Here is a 9,897-nt window from a genome sequence, read left to right on the forward strand (position 1 = left end):
TTACAAGGAATATAAAATAAATAAATACTGTGAGAAGGGATGAGTTCAGTTTACAGTCTCGAAAAGATGAATTGAATTCATGGCTATTTGAATATCTTAAATCACTTTGTTCACATTGCATCCCACTGAAATCTGAAACGAATTATAGTTAACAATAAAATAATAAAAAATTCCTCAGAGAAGATAATAAACTATATAGGTTCCAATGTATAAATATGATTTTTCCCTAGAGCACACAACACACGCAAATAAAATAATAATGCCATTCAACAACAATACCCACAAGCCACTGGGGATGTTTATTGATGTAATTTCCCTCTAGGGATTGCCTGCTCCTGTAAAACAACAATAACAACTTCAAAGGATACTTTAGGCACTAAGCTCATTTGGGACTGACTTAAGGCAGGTCAAAACATGTATGTATCAAATGTTAAATTCAGTTTAGTTTCAACGTGAAATCTCAATTACTGAATGGAAAAGAAAAAAGTTCTGGAATAAATTTATTTATGAGCTTCCTAGAATTATAGAAAAAAAATTAAACTCATTATAAATGTCCAGATTGGTAATTTTATTTTGTTCACTTGTTTATTCGAGATCTAACTTCAACAATTTACTAAAAGTACTGTTAGTAGGGAAGTTTATAGTGTTAAACACCTACAATGAGAACTTAGAAAGATCCAAAATTAACGATCTAACATCACACTTAGAGGAAATAGAAAAACAAGAATAAACTAATCCCAAAGCTAACAGAAGAAAATAAATAACCAAAATCAGAGCAGAATTGAATAAGATTGAGACTCAAAAATCCATAGAAAGTATCAAAAATCCAAAAGTTGTTTATTTGAAAGGAGACCAAATCAACAGACAGCTAGTTAGATTAACAGAAAAAAATAAAAATATATCCAAATAAGCACAATCAGAGACAACAAAGGTGACAATACAACCAATCCCACAGATATACAAAACATTCTCAGAAAGCATTAAGAACACCTCTATGCACACCCACTAGAAACTCTGGAAGAAATGAATATATTCTTGGAAACATAAACCTCTTGAGTTTGAATAAGGAAGAAATTGGAAGCCTGAACATATCAAGATCATGTATTGAATCAGTAATTTAAAGAAACCTTATGAATCAAAAAGAAAAATGCCCTGGACCAGATTAATTCACAGCTGAATTCTGCCAGATATATAAGAAGTGTTGACACCAATTCTGTTGAAACTGTTCCAAAAACTGGAGGAAGATAGATGGTTTCATAATTCATTCTACGAAGCTACCATCACCCTGATGCAAAAAGCTGAAAAAGGCACAACCAAAAAAGAAAAGTACAGGCCAATATCCATGATAAACATAGACACAAATATTCTCAGGAAAATGCTAGTGAACTGAATTCGACAGTATATCCAAAAGTTAATTCATCATAATCAAGCTTTATTCCCAAGATGCAAGCCTGGTTCAACATATTTAAGTCAATAAATGTGATTTACCACATAAAATTAAAAAAAAATCATATGATCATGTCAATAGATTCAGGAAAGTCCTTTAATAAAATCCAACATTGCTTTTTGATAAAAACCCTTAACAAACTGGACATTGCAGGAGCATTCCTCAAAATAATAAGAGCCAGCTATGACAAATCCACAGCCAACATCATACTGAATGGACAAAAGCTGGAAGCATTCTTCTTGAGAACAGGAACAAGAGAAGAATGTCCACTCTCATCACTCCTATTTAATATAGTACTGGAAGTCCTGGTCAGAGCAGTCAGACAAGAGGAAAATATAAAATAAAATAAAAGGCATCCAAACAGGAAAAGAAGTTAAACTATCTGTCTTTAATGACAATATGGTTCTATACCTAAGATACAATACAGACTCTACCAGAAAGCTTTTAGAACTGATAAATGACTTCATTAAAGTTTCAGTAGACAAAATCAGCAGCATTTCTACTCTGATAGCCTTCAAACTCAGAGCCAAATCAAGAACAAAATTCTCTTTATAACAGCCACACAAATATGTAAAATATCTAGGAATACATCTAACCAAATACATAAAAGATATCTACAAGGAGAACTACAAATCACTGTTTAAAGAAATCACAGATGACACAAATAGAAAAACATTCCATTCTACTGTATTGGAAGAATCAATATTGTAAAATGGCCACACTGCCTGAAGCAATTTATAGATCCAATGCTATTTCAATCAAACCCATTTTGAACATCATTTTTTTTTTCACAGAATTGGGGAAAAAATCTATTCTAAAACTCATATAAAGCTACAGAAGAGCCCAAACAGTCAAAGCAATCCTAAGCAAAATGAGCAAAGCTGGAGGCATTACACGACCCAAATTCAATGTGTAATATAGGCATTACAACACTATACTACAAGGTTATAGTAACCAAAAGAAGATGGTACTGTTACAAGAACAGACATATAGACCAATGAAACAGTGTTGACGTCCCAGAAATAAAGCTGTGTACCTGCAGTGGTATGATCTTTGACAAAGTTGAAAAAAATAAACAACTAGGAAAGGAATTCTTATTTAATAAATGCTGTTGGTATAACTGGCTGGTCATATGCAGAAGAATGGAACTGGACTCCTACCTTTCACCATATGCAAAAAGAAACTCAAGATGAATCAAAGATTTAAATGTAAGACCTGAAAGTTTAAAAATCCCAAAGACCTTGGAAATACCATTCTTGACATCAGCTTTGACAAATAATTTGTGGCTAAAACCTCAAAAGTCTTTGGGAAAAAAAAAAAGAATTATTGGGACTTAATTAAACTAAAGAGCTTCTGCACAGCCAAAGAAACTCTCAGCAGAGTAAGCAGACAAGCTATAGGATAGGAGAAAATATTCATAAACCATGCATCTGACGAAGGTCTAGTATCCAGATCTATAAGAAACTTAAATCGACAAGCTAAAGCTAGGTAACTCCATTCAAAAGTGGGCAAGGAACATGAACAGGCACTTCTCAAAAGAAAACATACAAGCTGCCAACAACCATGAAAAAAAAAATGCTCTTTATCGCTAATCATTAGAAAAATGCAAATCAAAACCACAGTGAGATACCATCTCACACTAGCCAAAATGGCACTTACTTAAAAATCAAAACACAGATGTTGGCAAAGCTGTGAAGAAAATGAAATGCTTGCACACTGTTAGTAGGAATGTAAACTAGTTAAACCATTGTGGAAAACTGGTTGAAGTTTCCTTGAAAACTTAAAATGTAACTACCATTTGAAACAGCAATCCTATCATTGAGTATATACCCAAAGGAAAATAAATCATTCTATCGAAAGGACTTATGCATTCATATGTTTATTGCAGCACTATTTAAACGTGTTGATTTGTTCAGGATACAAAAGGGGTGACATGGAATAAAACTAGGTGCCCTTCCATAGTGAATTGTATAAAATATGGTACATATATATCATGCAGTACTATGCAGCCAAAACAATGATAAATTTATGCCCTCTTCTGTAACATGGATGTAGCTGGAAGCCATTATTCTAAGTGAACTAATGCAGAAACAGAAAATCAAATACCACATACACATGTTCTCTCCTATAAATTGGAGCTAAACATTGAGTACTCATGGACACAAAGATGGGAATAATAGACAATTGGGAATTCCAAAATAGGGGATGCAAGGAGGAGGGAAAGGAGTAAAAAGCTATCTATTGGCTACTATATTTAGTATGGGGTGTCAAGATCATCTGTACCCTAAACCTCAGCATTATGCAACATACCAATATAACAAACTTGCACATGTAGACCATGAATTTAAAGCTGAAATAACTTTTTAAAGTCCATTTTATCATCGCACAATGACCCAGTGGATTTTACCATAAACCAAAAAAGTGAAAAGTGAAAATTAAAAAGCAAAGTTTTTAAAAGTAGGAATCGGAATAATATAAAGAAAAAAAGAGATGATATTCCTATAGAACCTTTTTAGTCATGCATTTAAAAAGTGATACCTAGGTTATGAAGTTACTTTTGTGTCCATCCAATACATATATACCGTATCCTTAACTCACAGTTGGCTGTATTTGAAGACAGAGCCTCAAAGGAAGTAATTCAAATTTGGAGTCCTTATAAGAAGAGATGCTAGAGAGCTCAGCTTCTCTCTACACACCACCCTCTACCCCACCACCCCCCATATGAAAAACATGTAGGAAAGCTTATATGAGACACAGTGAGAAAAGTGCCATCTGTAAGTCGGGAATAGTCCTCACTAGAAACTGAAATCTTGATTTTAGCCTCCAGAACTTTGAGAAATAAATTTCTGTTGCTTAATCTACCCAGTCTCTATGGTGGTTTGTTACGGCAGAATGAGCTAATACAATTATGTACTTCAGCTCAAGGAGAATCTGTGTATTTGTTTAGATATTTCCAGTAAACATTGATATATGTTTAAAATATAACTTTATATTATAGAAATATTTGAAAAAAATTAAATCTATTAAGTAAATTAAATTATATATATTCATTCTGTATTAGTTCATTTTCACAATGCTATGAAGAACTACTAGAGACTGGACAATTTATGAAGAAAAGAGGTTTAATTGACTCACTGTTCCAGAAGCATGACTGGGAGGACTCAAGAAACCTACAATCATGGTGGGAGGTGAAGAGGAAGCAATGCAACAGCCTTCTTCACATGGTGGCAGGAGAGGGAGAGAAGGGGGAAGTACCACACATTTTAAAACCATCACATCTCATAAGAACTCACTCACAATTACAAGAACAGCAACGGAGAAATCTATCTCCATTATCCAATCACCTCTCCCCAGGCCCGTCTTATTCAACATGAGATTTGGGTGGAGACACAAATCCAAACCATATCAATTACACACACACACACACACACACACACACACACACACACACAGACAGAGAGAGAGAGAGAGAGAGAGAGAGACACACAGCATATAATACATAATGGCACACAAAATTCAGCCATCACTTACTACTCAGAAATGCCTTCATCTAAGTTTACAGAAAATGAAAAATTGAATCTTTTCTAAAGGAGCTTACTTCATACTTAAGAACACAAATTTAGATCTTTCTTTGGAGGTAGAATGATAAAATAAGGGGAAAGCATGAATAAGATTCATTCTAATTTATTTAAAGTAAAGAACTTGGAAAGTTATTTGTAGATAGTAAAGAATCTGTGAAGAACATCAAGGAGTGGAGTAACATGATTAAGTTGTGCCTTAGGATTTCTCTAACTTTAAAGAAAAGAATGGATTGAGGCAGATAGGGTAGTGGGGGAGTAAACTCAATACCAGAGACATATTAGTAAGCTAGAACCATAATAAAATTTATATGAGGGACAATGAAGGCCTTAGAAAGAAGGATGTCTTTATACATATTTTGTTGTAGAATTAATTTAGTTTGTTTTATACATAAGGGGTACCTCAAAATAAATGTTTCTGTATATAATGACTAGAAAAATTCTGAAACTGAAAAAATAGCAAATATTGGGAAAAATATGTACAATTAAATTTTAAATTTTAGAATTATTGATTTTGAATTTTCAAATGTAAAAGTGTACACATTCATTACATAAAAGATATATAAGATTGCAGGTGAGGCTGTAGAAAACACTTTTTTAGAGAAAAAAATTTGGGTTACCTCTGTAGAAGACTGAGAATACAAGATGAACACTCACTAAATCAACCAGCAGTATCTTCAGTGTGATACAAAAAAGAAAAAAAACTAAACTTTATAAATGATTCATATGTATTAGATATCCCTTTCTTCAAAACAGATAAACCCAAAGTTAGTGATGTAATGCAATAAACTGGTTGTCTTTAGTTTCTGTGAGCCATGGATTCACACAGAGCACATGAGAATGTCTTATATCTGCATGACAGTGTCTCAGGAGTAATACTTGAAGGCTGAGGCTAGAGTAATGTGAAATCTCATTTGTTCACATGTCTAGCAGATAATGTAGAGGATCACCTAGAGGCCTAGGTCAGACATAGCACCAATACTTGGCACAAGGTTGTTCTATATAGCCTGACTTTTCTCACAATGCTGTGACTGGATTACAAGGCATGCTTTCTTAAACAAAGAGAAACGAGAGAAACAGAGTTGTTTCAGAGCCATAGTGCCTTTTGTGACCTGGTTTTGGAAATAAAGCAGCAACATTTTATTGGCTTTAGCTTTAAAATTCCGTCAAGATTCAAGATTATATTCTACACCATTTGACTGAGAAATTTTACTATCACACTCTGAAAATTTTTGAATATGAAACAGAAAATAATAAAGATGAGACCAGAAATAGATGTTACTCAAAAAGGAAAACAATTTAAAACATGAAAATAACCAGTGGTTCTTTGAAAAAAGTCAATAATTAGAATCCTTTAGGCAAGGCAACTAGGAAAAAAGAGTAGAGAAATTTCCGATATCAGGAAAAAAACAGGCCACTTTGCTGAAGACCTTACGGCCATTACATAATAATTAAAAAATAGAGGAGGGGGAAATAGACAATGTTGATCAAACTTTTAGTTACGTGATGATTAACTCTTGGGGCTCCAAGGTAGAGCATGGTTACTATAGTTAACACCACTATGTAGTACACTAGATATGTGCTAAGGAAGTAGATCTTAAATGTTCTCATCACACATATAAAAATATGGAACTTTATGAGAGGGATAGATTAATTAGCTTAATTGCAGCAATCATTTCACAACATATCTGTGTATCAAATTATCACATTATACATCTTAAATATGTACAATTTGTATTTGTCAATTTTACCTCAGTAAAGCTGGGAAAAATAAATAACTATGAAAAAAACTAAACCTGTGATTTTGAAAAATTTATTGGACAAATTCCTTGAAAGAAAGTGCCAAAGCTCACTCAAGAAGAAATAGATAACGCTGAATAGCTCAAGAGCAATTAATAATATTAAATGAAGTAAACTAACGACCCAGATGGCTATAATGGGAAGTATTCCAAATATTTAAAAATGAAATAATATCAAATTTGCAAAATTGTTTCCAGAAAAAGTAAAGAGAACACATCCAAACTTATGAGGTCAGAATTATCCTGACAACAATGCCAACAGCATTACAAGAATGGTTAACAGAAGACAAAAATGTCTCATAAATACAGACACATTCTTCATAAAACATGGCCAAATTGAGTCCAGCAATATGTATAAAGGATTCTACATAACAACCAAGCAATGGTGTCCTAGGAATACAAAGATGGTTCACCAATAGAAAATTAATGTAAACAATTCTTAATGAAACCAGGCTAAAAAAAAGAAAAGCCATATGATTATTTCAATAAAAAAAGCACTTCACAAATTTTAGCATCTGTACATGATAAACACTCTCAGCAAACTAAGAACAGGGAATCTATATAACCCTATAAAAAGACGTCTACAAAAATTCTACTGCTGAGGCCATATATAATGATGAAAAATTTAATATTCCCTTGTAAGATCAGTAACAAACAAGGGTGTCAAATCTCACCTCTCCTACCAGACACTATACTGAAAGTCGCAGGTAAGACAATATGGAAATCAAGAGAAAAAAGTTCGTAATAGTTGAAAGGGATGAAATAAAAGTGTCTGTATCTTCAGGTGAAATGAGTGATTTTACAGAAAATATGAAGAAATGATAAAAATGTTTTAAAAGATTCTTGAACTAATAAGTGAATTCAGAAAAGTTTCAAGATTAAAAGTCAATATTTAAAAATAAACTGTATTTCTATATACTATAAATAAACAACTTGAAATTGAATGATAAACAGTAACATTTGCAATAGCATCAAAAACATATTACATATCTAACAAAAATATGAGAAAACTGTTTGCTGAAAACTACAAAACAATGATGAAATAAATTTTAAACTGCCTAAATGAATTCCAGCAGAATAATTTGAAATATTTTTGTAGATTTTTAAAAATTGATTTTAAAAATTACAGGAAATAGTGAAATAATAGAACAGTCAAAATATTCTGAAAAAGAACAAAGCAGTAGACAACTCATTACTTGTCCTTAGGAATTACTATAAAACTACAGTAATCCGAATGGTTTAATGTTGGCAAGAGATAGACACAAACACCAGTGGAATACTATAGAGAGCCCAGAAATTGATCTCCATAAATATGTTCAATTGATATTTGAAAAAGGTGCAAAGGCAAGCCAATGGAGAAATAATAGTCCCTTTAACAAACAGTGCTGGAACAACTGGATATCCATGTACATAAAACTGAACTTTGTTCCACACACCACATAAAGTACAAATATTAACTCAAATGGATCATAGACCTAGCTCTAAATTCTAAAACTATAAAACTTCTAAAGAAAACATAGGAGAAAATACGTGTCTTTGGATTAAGTAAGGTTTTTTTTAGGTAGACCAGCAAAAGCACAATCCCACAAAAGAAAAAGAGAAATATGATTTCATCAAAATAAAAAAGATGTCATCTATGAAAAACAGAGAATGAAAAGACAAGTCACCAGTTACTTTAAAATAGAATATCTAACAATGAACTTGTACTAAGAATATACAAAGGACTCTCAATATTCAGTAATAAGAAGGAATAAAAACACAATTTTGAAAAATGTGAAGTACTGATAAGGATCCATACTAACCGAGTGTCTTATGCCTCTCTGGTGAAAATGGAAAATGGCACAGCCACTTTGGAAAACAGTTTGTCAGTTTCTTATAAAATGAAACATACTCTTATCATGCAAATATTCTCAGCAATTGTAGGTATTTGTCTATGAGAAATGAAAGCTTATTTACATAAAAACATGTGAGAAAATATTTTAGCACCTTTATTCATAATCTCCAAAAGATAAAAATGGTGCAAATATTCCACAGCTGGTGAACAGATCAACAACCCATGGTATATCCAGACAACTAATGCTGTTCAGCATTTAATAGACTTATCTCCAATGAACTAGTGATACACAAAACAATATAGATGGATCTCAAATGTATACTGCTAATTCAAAAACCTAGGCTCAACCGACTTTGTACTTTATGATTCCATTTACATGGCTTTCTGAAACAGTAAAACTAGAGGAACAAAAAACAAGTGGATAGTCTCCAGAGAACTGAGTATAGGTGACTAAAACAGGTCAAGAAAACTTTTAAATTTATGGAACTGTTCTATGTTTTGATTGCAATGGTGGTTACATGACAACATGTGTTTGCCTAAACTCCTAAAACTGTAACACAGAGTTAATTTTACTCTATAAACTATAACACAGAAAAAAATGCAAAGCTACTGGCATCCAAGCAACATAAACCAAATTATATAAAAATGAATGACTTGATTTTTAACATTTCACTGTGCTTAAGCAAAATTCTTGTCTTTCTCCATCAATAATCTGAAAACCAGAATAAATTTGTTATATTTTATAACACTATTCATGTAACAGGGTGTTTCTTAGCTTCCAATTGCTGTGTAACTAGTTACCATAAGCATAGCGGTAGAAAACAGCTCCATTTATTAGTTCACAAGTGAGAAGTTCAGTGTGTCTTGGCTTTTCAGTGGAAATCAGGATACTGGTGAGTCTGTCTCTTCTGGATGCCCTGGGGGAATTATCCACTTCCAATTTCATCTTTTTTAGTTCCAGAATTCTGTCTGTGGCTTGACTCTTTTGGATTCTAATCCATCGTGACAGCCTACATGAAGCTATTACATGTTTGTTAGAAGTTATGTTCATTTTCTTTCCCCTTATCCATGTCTATAGCAGATTTGCCTTCTTCTTGCTTTGCCAGTGAAAATAGCAGCTACAGGTCCTTGAGTTTTATGTACATGGATTTATAATCTCTGCTATCTGTTTAGTTTCAAAGATTTTATTCCATTTTTTATTATTTTTTATGGAGAGTGTGACAGTTTTTTTTTTTTTTT

The sequence above is a fragment of the Cebus imitator genome, unplaced genomic scaffold (assembly GCF_001604975.1).
Source record: "Cebus imitator isolate Cc_AM_T3 unplaced genomic scaffold, Cebus_imitator-1.0 Scaffold114, whole genome shotgun sequence".
NCBI classification, from domain to species: domain Eukaryota; kingdom Metazoa; phylum Chordata; class Mammalia; order Primates; family Cebidae; genus Cebus; species Cebus imitator.